This window comes from Callithrix jacchus, chromosome 7 (assembly GCF_049354715.1).
Source record: "Callithrix jacchus isolate 240 chromosome 7, calJac240_pri, whole genome shotgun sequence".
Lineage (NCBI taxonomy): Eukaryota > Metazoa > Chordata > Mammalia > Primates > Cebidae > Callithrix > Callithrix jacchus.
Genome location: NC_133508.1, coordinates 28,386,993 through 28,402,967, shown reverse-complemented (window position 1 = coordinate 28,402,967; position 15,975 = coordinate 28,386,993). Strand labels below are relative to the sequence as shown.

At 35.6% G+C, this 15,975-nt stretch overlaps 1 protein-coding gene across 8 annotated transcripts in view; it reads left to right on the top strand.

Annotated features, from left to right (window-relative positions):
* MPP7 (MAGUK p55 scaffold protein 7) overlaps positions 1–15,975 on the top strand; it is a 255,825-nt gene that overhangs the window by 201,923 nt on the left and 37,927 nt on the right. The window lies entirely within an intron of this gene.

The following is a 15,975-nucleotide window of genomic DNA, read 5'->3' as shown; positions in this document are numbered from 1 at the left end:
TATGGGTACAGGGAGGTGTGAAGACATGGATGGCCATCACTGCATGCTTCTACTTCTCTCAGAAATAGAAAGAGTGGTACCTACTCCCTACCTTTAAGGGCTTATAGTTGGTCAGTCAGACAGTAGGGATTATAGATAGCTGTGGCATAACACACTATCTGATGACTGTCACATAAAATGCTGCGATTCAGAGAAGGAGGTGATCATCTCACCCTGAATCAACCAGGGGCCCCAAAGGTTAGGTATAATTCCAGTTAGTGTGGGGGATAAAGTGGAAGAAGATAGCATGGAAAGGAATGACTTGCTGAGCACTGGGCATATTTAAGTTTGGTGTATGTAGAAATTTAGTTTGGTACTGGATAATGTGAGATCATAAGTGTTAGGCTGAGTAATTTGCACATTTACTAAAGTTTTGCCTGATTATGGCACTCAGTGTTATTCTTTGTACAAAATTTTGTCCAAAGAACAAAATATGGATTTTAAATCTGTCTCTCTTGTAGCATTTAGCAGTTTTGTAAAATGAGTATTTAATCAGTAGATATATGATACACTGATGTGCAGAAGCAAGGGGTGATCAGAAATACAGGTTTTGTGAGAGCACGAAAAGAAAATGAGTTCAGACAAAATGTCATTGAATTTGGCAACATGCAATCACTGATAACATCTGAGAAACATTTTCACCGGAAGCCAAATTGCAAGGTGTCAAGGAGTGACAGAGTTGACAGCAGAATAGCAGTTGAATCCAAGGCAGTTTTTCTAGTTGAGGATAGGAGTGTTCCAGTGGGAGAGAGGATAATACAATCATTTTTGTAGGCAGATATGATAGAGCCAATGGTAAAGAATTGAATATCTGAAAAAGGAAATAAGTAATTGTGGTTCACTGTGAATGATTCAAAGCTTCTAAATAACTTTTTCTTTCAACTATTGTTTTGATTATGCTTCCTTATGACATTATTCCCATAACTCCTCTAAATAACTGGCTGAACAGTCCCCAATATGATCAACCTATGACTAACTTTCTAAGGAAATCTTCAGTTCATAGATGCCAAGTTATGTTATTAATATAAACAAAAGCAAGACTATCTAGAAATTGTTAAAGGCATCAAACTTACCTTCACCTACATTTCTCTTCTTACTTTTTCCCCACTACTGTAGATAGGTGTCCTGATAAGTTCTCTGCTTTTAGTAGTGAGAGATAATGGTCTAGAAACACTGTTTTGGTGATCAATTACATTAGAGAAAAAAGCCCAAATAAGACTAGATTCTATATAATTAAGACAATAGGAATGTTTAGGTAAAAGAATTTGGCATTAGCAGATGAAGTTAAGCATATAGATATCCCATGGCCCAGCAAAATTATTTGTTTGGAAAAGGTGGTGAGCTCTGTGCTTCCAAGAGACCATCTACATCACCCAATTAGAGAGGAAACTAGGGGACCATCTAAGCAGAATGAGAATAGCATGAATCATATAACAGTTTATATCAGACTGGTGGCTCATAGATACTCTGAAGGCTCACAGACACTCTGCAGACTGTATTTGGACAAAGATCCATACTTTTTGTTAGACCTAGAAATTGAGAAATTTCATATAAAAATTTCTGGCTCCTTTGGCAGAACAAAAGGTTTGTGCAAAATAGGCCTTCATTTCCTGATATTAATAATTAGCTGAGGCGGGGTGAGGTGGCTCATACCTGTAATCCCAGCACTTTGGGAGGCCAAGGCCAATGGATCATCTGAGGTCAGGAGTTCAAGACCAGCCTGGCCAACATGACAAAACCAGGTCTCTCCTGAAAAATACAAAAATTAGCTGAATGTGGTGGCAGGCCCCTGTAATCCCAGCTACTCAGGAGGCGGAGGAAGGAGAATCGCTTGAACTCAAGAGGCGGAGGTTGCAGGGAGCCAAGATTGCACCATTGCACTCTAGCTTGGGCAGCAGATCCAGATTCCATCTCAAAATAACAATAACAATAGTTACTGTTATTAGCTGAGCTGCATTATAATTGATTCTTTAATGGAGAGGTTAAGAGCACTCTAGTTCATTATAGTCCACACCATTCCTCATTACTTGCCAATTCCAAGATAGATTGTACCATTCTCTTAAGTTGTGCTGGTACTTGTGCTGTACTAGTAAAGTATTTCTTTGTATCCATATTCTCAACCATGGGGAAGTAAAAGTGACTCAAAAGTATTTTGAGAAAAATGGATAACATGTTTCTTCAAGGGCTGTTGTGTAAAATGTATTCCTATTGGCAGATGGATAGCTTAAGGTCTTTCTGCCTACTTGGCTTTGATGGCCTTTTAAATATGCCAGCCCTGATTATAAAGTATACTATTCACTCCATTCAACTCTTGATCTTAGAAAAAAATAGTTTCATTTCCTTAAGTATGGCAAAGGGAAAAATGTGGCTAGCGTGTTTTAGTAGAGGTACATCATGACAGCATTTCTTTATGTCTTCCTGGTCTAAATGCTTATTCTAATGTGTGCAAGAGACAACTCAAGGTTTGTGCACCTATAAGTTCCTTGAGATACTGCTAAGATAAAGAAACCTAGGAGAATACCTGAGAAGAGAGATGTACGATATAAAAAGACTTTTAAAAAGAATACGTCCTTCTATGGTGCAATAATAGGACAGATAAATGAATAGTGTTACTGATAAAAGTGTCATCTTTCATGGAAACACTTCGACTACTGACCAGAGATTTGACATTAGTTCTTTTGTAGAATAAGCAAGTTTGACCATGGTCTCTCATTTTAAAAAGCATGTATTGCTAAAAGTTACTTTGTTACAAATAGCTAGAGAAAATAGGTTATCTTGTGGAATTCTGTTTTTTCCCCAAAAGCCGAATCCTAAAAATGCCTACAGATCTTATGTGTTTTTAATACAAGGCTCATAAGCAACATGCTAACGTAAATGGCAAAACTATTTTATGAGAAACATATGTATTTAGCAAACATGTTAAAATGTTCTGTGACTTATTGTAATAGTGGGACTTTTTAGTAGTTTTCCTTCCCCTTTCACTTTTTTTTCCTCCTCTTAACCATTTTTTTTGCCCCCTTCTACTGTTAGGTTATTCGTCAGTCTTCTGTTAATTTGATGAGTTCTTCTTATATTATGAATATTCATCAACTTCTCTGTTGCCAACATTTTCTTCCAGTCTTTTGGTTGTGTTTTAATTTTTTCTGTGCTAAATTTTAGAGCACATAGATATTTTTTCATATAGCCAAATCTGTGAATCACTTCCTTTTGTCTTCTGAGTTTTCTTTTTGTATTCCGCATATAAAAATATTTAAAATAATTTAAGATTCTATGTTTTCTTCAAAGTACTGTATGCATTTGGTTGAAGCAGATGAAATTGCTATTTTGTCTTGCTTGGGATAATCAAATAGTATTGCAAGTCTGGCAGCCCCAAGCAGGAGTCTCCTTTCCTCCTCTTCCTCCTCATTCCTGTGGCCTCCCTGGAGAGAGAACCACCTTAACTCTGGTTGGCATTTTCTTCTGGCATTTATAGAATATATCTTTCTTATAATGCTATTTCTGGATTTCATTAAAAAATATTTTTGAGTGCCTGTTACATTCTAGATGCTGTTCTGGGCACTGGAGTTTCAACAGAGATCAAAACAAACATCCTCGTTTTCTAGCACTTTTGTGTTGGGAGTAGGAGTGGAGACAAATTACTAAATAATTCATTAGATGGTAGTAAGTGCTAAGAAGAAAAGTAAGGTGGAAGTGGAGATGGGGTGATGAGGGAGCTGAGGAAATTTAAAATAGGGTGGTCAGAGAAGGCCTCCCTGAGAAGGCCATATTTGAGCAAAAACCCATGCTTGGAGTGCTTATGGTGGGAATAAGGACATGCAAAGGCCCTGAGACTGGATGCCAGTGCACAAGCCCTGACAGTGTGTGCAAAGGCCCTGAAGATGGGTCAAGAGACCAGAGCAAAGCGACTGGGGAGTGACAGGAATGGGGGTTGTTGAGATAACAGAATGTTAGTGGGTGGAGGTACTTTGGCTCTTAGTCTCCAGATTATTGAAGGGCTGTAAGCAGAGCAGTAACATGAACTGCCTTCTCTTTGTAGAGAAGTCACGCTGGCTGATAGGTTAGGAATGGATTGTAAGGGAGACAGGGCAGAAAAGAGGAGCTCCTGTAAAAATTCAGGCAGAAAGTGATTGTGGCTGGAAGCAGATGTTATCTGTGGAGCTGATGAGAGGATGTCCCATGCTGGGTGTATTTTGACGGTAGAACTGACGAGATTTCCCGACAAAGTGGCCAACCAAGGATGGGTGTATGGTTTTTGGATTTAGTAACTATAAAGATGGAGTTACTATTTACTCAGATGGGAAAGACTGTGGAGGAGTAGGTTGGGCTGAGGAAAGATCAGGAATTTCATTTGAGATTACTGAGTTGACATCCAAATAGAGATCTGTGACATTCCAAGATTTAAATGCCAGTTTTATGAGAATTATACTTTAAAACTGTGTTTCATAAGCTATCACTGATGTGAAAGTACACTATGTGGTGTGATCTTTACTGACTTGTAACTTACCTCATTTCTTAGAGTTTAGCTTATTTATTAATAAAAGAGGTTTGACTATTATTACTAAAAGAAAGGAAAAAGCTCACTGGGCAATGTAAGTTGTATGTAGTTTGCATAAAATTTTGTAATAAACTGAGTATGGTGACACACACCTGTAATCCCACCTACTCCGAAGACTGAGGTGAGAGGATTGCTTGAGGCCAGGAGTTCAAGGTTTCAGTGAGCTACAGTGATACCACTCCAGCCTGGATGACAGAATGAGACGCTATCCCTGAAAATTAAATTGTAATAATAACATGAATGTAAATTGCTAGTATGCTGTAAATATTAATTGTAGAAATTGACACCATTTAAAGTTGAATCCCTGTAAGTCAAGGGCTGCCTGTATATAAAGATTGTCAAATCATGTATGTTTATATATGTATATATTTGCATATACTTGAATTATTAGGCATAATTCATTTCTTCCTATAGGCTTTTGAAAATTTTGCTTAGCTTTGGTGGATGGTGTGGAAGTTAGTGTATTTTTGGTCTTCCAGAATAGTGTGTTTGCTTCCAAAGTATAATTGCTTCTCGACGGTTGAACAGTCAGCATTAAAAATTCTCCTTTTTCCTTCTGCGGTACAAAATAATCCATATGAAGAGCAATTTCTTTTTAACATGGGTCAGATGCATAGACTGTTTTCCTCTGGTTAATTAATTATAGAAAACTCGTTCTAATCCATTCACAAAGCATCACTTACCATGCATCTCTTTTCTAGCATATTTTCTTACAACGAATTTCCTGAAAAATCACTTTTTCTCTACTTGCTCTGGAGTACTTAATACATTCTTTTAAAACAAGTTCAGTTTGGGGACTTAATGTAAGTTCAGAGTGTTCTTTCTATCTGACTAAAGGGGTTTGCCATAAAGTTAAATAAAAATGAAACTATCCATTTCTTGTTATTTCTCTCAAATATTATTATTTACCCATATTTACTCTTACTCTTAGGTATTTTTTCCTCATCCTGTTTCTTATCTCTCTGTGTCCTCCTATGCTGAAGCAGCACTAATCTTCAACAAGTTATCTGCCTGTTTTATAAATTGAGTAAAAATTCCCATTTATCCAATATTCATTTTATTAAAGAATGTAATGCAAGTTAAGTACAGCTATGTTTAAATATACTGCCTTAATGTTTTTCCAAAACCTAATATGAATGCACAGAGAACATTTAGAAGCATTCTTTCAGAAGTGGCACAGCTTCTTTCTTAAACACGAAAAAAAAAACTGCATAATCTCAACATGTCTGGAATACTACTTGGAAATACTTTTTTCTGACAGAAAGAAACCATTTCTGCTTGGAGAATTTTAGGTTGCACGGACTCAACTGAAAAAACATATTAAAATTTCAAATAAATTTTTCTCTCTGTTCAGAACTATATTTTTATATGCAATTTTACCTATGCATACAGCGTTTTCTCATAATTTTGAAGGTATAAGTAAGAACTTATTTCTTTATTAGCTGGCTTAGAAAAAATGAAATTCTCATATGGTTTCTTCTCTATTTTTTATGGTGATGTTCTGTGCTGTCCTTTAAAAATAAATTGTCAGTGGTATCAGGAAAACTTTTAAAGACCAAAGTAATATTTTTCTTTGCAAGTTGCAAATTGATATCTTTTATTAACTTTTGTGGTTTCATTAGGTACTTTGAGTTTCTATTTTTATTTTTAGCCTGAGATGAGCTGAAACACTCAAGTGTATTTATGGCATGTGTACATTTCTTTACATTTTACTGACAGCAGGAGCTTTGAACCTGCAACATTGCAGAAGTGAATTTTCTAATAGTATGTTCGAAGCCTTTTTTCTCTTTATCTACAGAATTAGCATATCTATAATTGGCTAATATAATCCGTGAAAATGTTCATGTTTCTTTGGTAATTTTTTTCTGACATTATTTTGTGAGATAAATATGGAAGCTAACTAACCTAGCCTCTTTAGATTTCAGTGACTTACAATTTTGTACTGGGATTTCTTTTCAGTTTAAACCTCCTCCTAAGGTTTTTATTTGTTTGTTACTGTAGGATGTTCTTAATTATCCTCCATAATCTTTGGAATAATTTTATGATTGGCATAATATGAGCATCATTTCAGTAATAATTTTCTGTTAATATCATGTTACTACATAGGTTTCACATGTCGATTATAATTTGCAATATTGTAACAGCATTGAGATTATATTCAAAATGTTTATATTAGTAGAAATGTTCAATGTTTTGTTGTCAGAAACTTAATATCATGTAATAATTTCCAGCTGCTTAGTTTTTATTAATGTCTATATGGTTTTTTTCTAAATCTTCTTAAAAAGTTCACTTACAGTAAACTTTTTTCTATAGTTAAGGTACCTATTGAATCAGTTAAATATTTGCTTGGTCAAATTAATGTGATTGTTAAGATGTAAAAAATAACTTTCATGAAATGATTTTAAAAGTCTTCTGATTTAAAAAATAAAATCTGCATTTTAGTAGTTTTGAGGTGAGAAAAAAGAATTTAAATGTTTATTTTTTTCTCCTTTGAAAAACTAAGCAGTTTTCTAGACTGTGTTTCCATCAAACAAATGTATTTCTTAAAACTTTAGGAACTTTAGAGTGGCTCCTTCTCTAAACCTCTGCTATGATTCAAGACTATTCACTAGGACTTCTTTTCCCATGGTATAAACATGTACAAAATTTAAACATATTAAAAGCTCATTTTTAACATTAGAAATGCATAATATCTGATGTTATTAGACCAGGTTGGAAATGTAATCAACAATTGAAACTGTCCCATTTGAAAAATTGCAGGTGGTAACATAATAATACTGATTTCCTCTGAGTTAACAGATAACCAAGTCCCATTTCCCTCTCATTCACCTATGGGATTTTTGGAGGTGGTTGGTGTGGGTGGTGAGTTATCTTGACTTTCCTTGAGGGCCTTTTATGTTAGTGGGCATGTTTGCAGCTAAAATGAGCATGTATTTTTAATCAAATACCATCTTAAAGATCAACATTTTATGAAAAAGTGAGATCATTAAAGTTATAAATATTCACCTTGTAAGTTTACGTTGAAATTATTTATTTGTAGGAGCCAAAGAATATAATAATTTGTGATTTTAGAAAAAATTTTTTTATCCATTTTATTAGTTTGGTTGTAAATTTCAAAACACTAAGTACTTTTCTTTATTTTATCGTTACTACTTAGGTAAGAATTCTGGTTCTCTCTCTTCCTTGCCCTTAATCTTAACTTCTTATATTATATTCTCATTTTTTATACTTTTCCATAGTTTTTGCTTTTGTTGCTTGCCTTGCGCTTGAATTTATGTGGCTATTCCTAACTATTGTTAATATACATATTTGGTCTATTACCATAATCGTTGAAAAATATAGACCATTAAAACCTGCCTCTAAGACATAACCAGTATGTATTTTGTGTTATATGTTGATATAACCATACAACTACATCTGCCAATATGGATTTCATTTGTTTGTTCATACATTGTGAATGTTTGTTGTGCTTATGTGTTTTATTTTTTAATTTATAAAATTATGTAATATAGAAAGTTTGAAAAATAGAGCAAATAATTGTCCACAGCCCTCTCTACTTAACACAACTATCGTCTTTTTAAAAAATATATTTTCTTCTATATTTCTGTATCCGTAACAGTTTTTATATTAGTAAAAAGGTAAAACTCTTAAGTTTTACCTGATGATTGCATTTGCATTCTGTCTTTTTTCCATTTATTATATGAAATGCATTTCTATAGTATTATATAGTTTTATAATTTTAATAGTTTCAACTCCATTTCTTTGAGGTGTTTTATAATTTAATCAGTCATCTCCATACTTCTGTGTATCTTGGTTGCTTCCGAGTTTTTTTATTGTTAAAAAATATCGCTAACATTTGAAATTATAGGATAGGTAGTTATTTATCTACAATATGAAACTTAACAACAAAGGATTCTTAATTTATGTAAGCATTAAGATTAATACTCTACTGATGAATAATGTTTTTCAAATGCAATGTCGTGAAGTAGCTTTGAAAGTGACCAAATCGCAACTGCCCAAGCTTTAGAATTTTTTACTTAAGAGAAATTAGACTGATCAGAATACTTGCAGCAAGTCTTATTTTCTAGTCACAGTTCTGCAGTGTGAAAACACCTTAAACTGCAAGTTTTGAGAATAAGTTTTGTGTTCCCTAGTGGTTGAGGGCCAATGACACTGCCTTACATATTTTTGTATTTTACATATAATTTCAAATACAGGGGAGTATAAAAATATGTTTCCTTATACTTGGAAAATGTCTTCTAACCAGAAAAAACTTTATGTTTTTTATTGCTAAGTTAAACTACTGGTCCTCCTTGTTAATTTTTTCTATTAAATTATTTCATACCCTGACATAATGTAATAGAAATGAGCTAAATTCATTTTTTTCTGTTACCCATCTATATATGTAGGATAATATTTCTGCCTTTTTTCTTGACTTCATGTTATCATTTGAAACTTGAACCAAAGCCTTGGCCATTATTGTTTATTGCACTGAAGAATCTGCTTAAACACATGGATTGTTATACCCACCTCTTAGGGTTGCTGTAAGAATTCAATAAATTCATCCCACATAAAGTGCTTTGAGTAGTGTCTGTCATCTAGCATGTGCCTGACAAATTTCAACCACTACCACCACTTACACTGCTGTTTTGGTATTGATATTATTAAAAAGAGAAAGAAAGGTGAGGTTTGGTGGCTCATGTCTGTAAACCTAGCACTTTGGGAGGCTGAGGTGGGGCCAGGAGTTTGAAGTTAGCCTGTATAATCTAGTGAGAGCCCATCTCTACAGAGTAAAAATTTTGAAAAATAACTGGGTGTGGTGGCATGTGCCTGTGTGCCCAGATACTTGGGAGGCTAAGGTGGGAGGATCGCTGGAGCCCGGGGGTTTGAGGCTACACTGAGCCATGATCATACCACTTTACTTCAGCCCGGATGACAGAATGAGACTCATTCTCAAAATAATAAGTAAATAAAAAGAGAATAAGCTCAATTTAGACCAAGAATCTTCGTTTTCTCTCATGGCATAATGCACAATCTGGTATTTCAGTACAACGTATGTGTCAACATAAAGTAGTAAAAGGATTGTTCAGCATTTCTGGGACCGTTGGTTAATTATTTAGAAAAATATAAAGTTACGGCCACAATCCCAGGCCTGATTTCATCATGTCTACATGTCAGTAACTCCAGATGGAATTAAATAATTAAGTGTAAAAGCCATGCAGCCCACTTTTTAACACTTCAGAAAATATCAGTGAATATTTGTTAGAACTAAGATGGAAAAGTTATAGAAACAGTGGAAGAAATCACAAAGGAAAGATATTTATAGATTCAAACACATAAACAGTTTAAATTTCTTTATAATAGCAGTTAAAAGGAAAATTGAAAACCTTATGTCTTTTTAACAAATAGAACAAAGGGCTCATGACCTTATTAAAAGACACCTATGTGTATGTATTTATGAAGACTAATCCAACACTGATCATAATGTATAAACCAACAATTTACAGAGGAAGTAAGAAACGCAAGTGAGTAATAAACATGAAAAAAAACCCTCAACCCTACTAACAGTTAAAATAACAGCGATGTACAGTTTTCACTTGTCAAATCACGAAACATTTTAAAGAAGAAATCAAAAGTCCTTTGATGAGAGAATGGTGAAATGGGCCAGTGTACATACTGCTGGTGGGAATGGACATTGAGAATAACCAATCCGAGAAGCATTTGGACAGGATCTGTCTAGCTTCTAGCAATTTGCTCTAATGAAATAATCAGTGACATGGAATAAAGGGATGCTTATTGCAGTCTTATTGAACTAAGAAGCAACTATAAGCAACTCAGATCTCTCCCTTTACAGTTACATTTTTAACTTTAAACAAAGCTATAAATTAAATGATAAATGAATAAGTCATCATAAATTATTTCTACTGGAAAATATTAGATAAGCAATGTCTGTAATTAGGGACTGACTTGCAACTGCAGTCTTACTCTGAAATCACTTTCCTATTGTAATAAACTAAACGTGCTGTTCCTTTCAAAAACACAAATCTCTAGCAGCTGTGGCTAAGCTCCCTGGAAAAAGCCTGTCCATAAAAATGTTGAGCCAATTATAAATTGCGAAAACATGAAATGTAAGGAAAAATATTTTTTTATGTAAACCTGTTCCCTTTCTCTAAATTCCTTGTTAATGGATCCCTTTTCCTTCTGTCTTTTTTTGAAGCCAGCTCTTGCTAAGACTTTTGCACTGAAAATGAACTGAAATCAAACAGGTTCATGTTTATCTAAAAGAATCCTGTGTGTACTTTCAGTTTAAGGTCACATTTTTTGGTCTTCCTTTTAATAAGGGAAGTAATATCTGAAGGCAAGAAACGATTAACTCCTTTTCCTGACTCAGGATTACTCTCCTGTAAGCTTAGATTTAACTAAGGTGTACTGGCACATCACTTACTATTTTACTGAAATTTGAAAATTGCAGTCTCTGTACTGCCTGGAAGGACATGTTAATTGTGCTGTCACCTCTGACTCCCCATGGAGGACAAAATCTAGAAAAATTGCCCATAGGGGTATCGGGAAGGCTGAAAACTCATCCACAAATAATTACTTTGAATTTCATAACTCTTGCTATATGCTTTGTTCTGGCTGTTTTATTGGTTGACTGGGCTGGCAATTTTTCCTTCTTTGTTTCTCACTCTGTCTTTGTGCGTGTATACATATATATGTATGTACATGTATATATGTGCCTATATATATGCATACGTATATCAGATGTGTGTGTATGTAAACACAGAGCATTTATATGTATTTGTGAATCAGGGGAGTAAGTAAAAAGACCAAAGGAAAGGATACTCTCTTTAGATATAAATATGGTAATAAATAGCTATGTTCCTAGAAAGAGAATCTGTGAAGACAAATAAAAGAACAGTTAATACATACTAATCCTTTCCGTTGTGTGCATTTATTTATTTATTTGGAGAAAAGGTCTTGCTCTGTTGCCCAGGCTGAAGTGCAGTGGTGGGATCTTGGCTCATTGCAACCTCCACCTCCTGGATTCAAGTGATTCTCAGGACTCAGCCTCCCGAGTAGCTGAGACTACAGGCATGCGCCACTACACCTGGCTATTTCTGTTGTATTTAAAACATCTTAATATTTAATAAGGTACTTTAGGCATCTACACTATTTAACATATTTAAATCTGTCTTTAATTTTAATATTTTGTTTGTTGTATATATTAGTCAATTTAAAACTTATTAATGAGCCTCTTAGCTCTGCCTCCTCGTCCCGCTTTTTAAATTTGTGTTAGACGCTCTGCTGTGGGACTACATGGGATACATGTTCCTGCTTTTAAGGTCTTTTAAGTAGTTGGAGGCATTGTAGCATGAATCTGTACCTAACATATAAAGCACTTACCATATGCCAGAGATGGGCTGAATGCTTTACATGAATTATTCAATCCTTAACCACCTTGTGAGGCAGATACTACTATAATCTGTATTTTAAAGTAGAGGAAATGAGCTTTGAGAAGTAAATCAGCAGAGCCTAGGTACTGGTCCAGATTCCCATTTAGTGACTGACTGCTCCCACGGAACCCCTGTGGTGACCTGATTGCCTTTGCCCCTTTGCATTGTAAAATATCATTCAAGGCACTAAAGCTTCATAACCTGTGCGAATTGATTGGTGTTGCAATGTGAACAAGTGCAGTGTATGGTGGCGCCGTCTGTGCCCCATGGGGAGCAGGCTTAGATGACCTCCAAAGCTTCTTCCAGCTCTAAGGCTTGCTTGTTTGTGGAGCGTTAGCCTTTGATACCTCTTAGAATTTTAACTCTTAGAAAGTGCCAAATGTGTCATGCTTTCGTTGTTGAAATTTACATGAAGTAGATGCAATAGGAATGGTAATAGGGGTTTTTTGCCACCTTTTAAAATTACTTATATTCAGTAAATGTTTATCAAGCACTTGTTCTGCAACAAGCCTTGTATAACTGACATCACCAAACCATCTATGTGACACGGTATCCATCTTTGACGCTCATGCAGCATCACTTTAGGAGATCTGATTACCTTCTCTCTTTTTCAAACTAACTCTGCATTGTTTAGGATGAAAGTAAAAACTTGGCTGTGTATAGTGGCTCATGTCTATAATCCCAACACTTTGGGAGGCTAAGGTGGGTGGATCTCCCGAGGTCAGGAGTTTGAGACCAGCCTGGCCAACATCGAGAAACCCTGTCTCTACTAAAAATACAAAAATTAGCCAGGCCTGGTGGCGGGTGCCTGTAGTCCCAGCTACTCAGGAGGCTGAGGCAGGAGAATCACTTAAACCCGAGAGGCAGAGGTTGTAGTGAGCCAAGATGGTACCACTGCACTCCAGCCTGAGCTACAGAAGTGAGACCCTATCTCAAAAAAAAAAAATTAAAAACTTGAGTGAATTGTAAAGACTAAGCACATTGAAATTCAAGATTTAGCTGAGATTTGCTCATCAGAAATTTGTCAGGTTTTTACTTTTGGGTGTTATTTCTCATGGATGAAGCATTTATGTCCTTGTTATATCCATTCCTGTGCCAAAAGTTTGTAGTGACTTGACAGCAAGCCTCCCTCCATAGAAGGGATAATTGTAAAGGAATTTATAGTTCTACCTGCTTATCCTGTAATTGCCTCTGATGAGGCAAGAGCTGTGGGAACATGAAATCAGAATGCTGTGAAATACCCACATTCTAACTTGTTGTTAGAATAGCTCATGTATCGTCTTTGTGCTACACCAGAAGCCCTGCTATACTGGGCTCCAGTCTAGACCAGCATGTACCAGTGACAGAGTAGGTGCTGGAGGCGGTTTGAGATAACTAAATTCTGCAATTAGGAAAACCACTGTGCCAAAGCACGATGGGTAGTTGTGAGGACCTTGGCTACTTCTGGTGTGGTGTGTGTGATGGCTATGATAGGGAGGTGGCTGAGTTTGGTGGCACATGCCTACAATCCCAGCACTTTGGGAGGCTCAGGTGGGTGGATCACTTTTGCTCAGTGGTTCAAGACCAGCATGGGTAACATGGTAAAACCATATCTCTACCACAAAAAAATTTAACCAGCTGTGGTGGTACATGCCTATGGTCCCAGCTACTCAGCTTGAGCCCGGGAGGCAGAGGTTGCGGAGAGCCACGATCGTGCCACTGCACTCCAGCCCGGGCAACAGAGCCAAACCCTGTCTCAAAAACAAAAAACAAAACAAAAAAAAAAAAACAAAGAAAGGATCCCCTTTTCTGGGTTCTATGAAGCTTTCCCTATAACCTAGAAAACAAGATGAACAAAGAATAAAAGACAGTTTTTTCTCTGACACTTTACACAGAAGTTTGAATCCTCTCTGCACGTATGATGTTAGAATTCCACCTCTTTTTCTTATCCTAGGGCCAGAGGGATGCCTTTACCTTCTAGCTTCCCAGCTTCCCTCGGATGTCGTCTCTGTCTTACAGGACATATGTTTATGACTTGTCCTGTTCTCTTCACCTCTTTACTTTTGTAAAGGAGCTTTAGAACAACTGTTTCAGATCCTTTATAAAAAACCTTTCCTCTCAACCCAAATATCTTCTCAAAATGAGAGTGACTCTTAGAGGGCCACAGAAGCATGTTATCAGATGAACTTTAGTCATTCTGTCCTTAATACCTTGATCAATTTTTATTAAACTCTGAATCCATAAGGTGAGTCAGATAAAGCCATTTTTAGCCATTGGTAATTGTTTCATATTTTCTTTATTTTGAATCCTGTTAATTTCTTAAACCCAATGGTAACAATTATTCATTTCTTTTATGTAGTCATCCCATGGTAACCATGGGAGATTGGTTCCAAGACCCCCTTAGTTACCAAAATCTGCAGATGTTCAAGCCCCTGATATAAAGTGTAGTATTTGCATGTAACCTATGCACATCCTCCTGTATACTTTAAATCATCTCTAGATTACTCATAATACCTAATGCAATGTAAATGCTATGTAAAGTGTTGTTATACTCTATTGTTTAGGGAATAATGACAAGAAAAAAGTCTCAATACAGATGCAGTAACACTCAATACATGTTCAATACAGATATAGTGAAAAAAAATTTTATTCCATAATTGGTTAAATCCACATGGATGGAACCCATAGATTCAGGCAGCTAACTATACTTCCTAAAATCCACATAGATGAGTTATTACATTTTTTTTATTTTGTTACAAAATATTTGTTTATAAAAAATTTTACTTATTGAAATTGATGACTATTCTTTTTGAGGAGAATGTATTTTTATACCTTCAAAATGTACTTGCATTTTATTTTGAACTATGTAGCTGATATAAAATATATATAAGGGTTTTGGGGTTTTTAAAAATAAAAAAAAATTTTTTTTGAGGTAGAGTCTTCCTTTGTCACCTAGGCTGGAGTGCAGTGGTGCAATCTGCAATCTCAGCTCACTGCAACTTGTCTTCCAAGTTCAAGTGATTCTCCTGCCTCAGCCTCCTGAGTAACTGGGATTATAGGTGTGCACCACCATGCTTAGCTAAGTTTTTTTGTATTTTTAGTAGAGATGGGTTTCTCCATATTGCCCCAGCTGGTCTTGAACTCCTGAGCTCAAGCAGTCTGCCCTCCTTGGCCTCCCAAAGTGCTGGGATTATAGGCATGAGCCACTGTGCCTGACCCTATTTCACAATGTATGTCACATTGTGAAAGCATAGCATCTCCATTAGAGGAGAGAACCTGAGATTTTATCATTTATTCCATCCACTGGAGTTCAGTTAAAGTTAAATGACTTGCTGAAGACCAACTAATTGTTGACCAAGTGAGCTTGGTTCTGTCAGCCTGACTGACGCATAGTCATACACTATATGCTCCCTAATTTAGTTTTCTTTTTATTTAACCATAGATGCCATCTGTGCCATGGGTGTGTTGTTAGATTATGCTTAGGATGTAGTATAAAGTTTGTTCATGTTTATGAATGAGAAAACGTGTTGGTTACATTTTCAATGCCTTTATGGTGTTTTTAACTTTTTCATATCAAATGTGTTTACCAATCAGTTCATGACAAATTCTGATTTCTGGCTTATTTTGCTTTGTTATACAGTTACTTTACTCATTAATTTTTTTCAACAGAGCTCTCTATTGTTTCAATCAAATAAAATGTACATTATTATAACTACATAAACATTAGTTAATTCTATTATAAATTATTGTTTTAATAAAATTGTATACTATTAATTTTTTCTTACTGAATGCACTTATAACAATATTATGATCAATACTCTGGGCACAGTGGCTCATGCCTGTAATCCCAACACTTTGGGAAACTAAAGTGGGGGGATTGCTTGAGGCCAGAAGTTCAAGACCAGCCTGGGAAACATAGCAAGACCCTGTCTCTATAAAATATCTTAA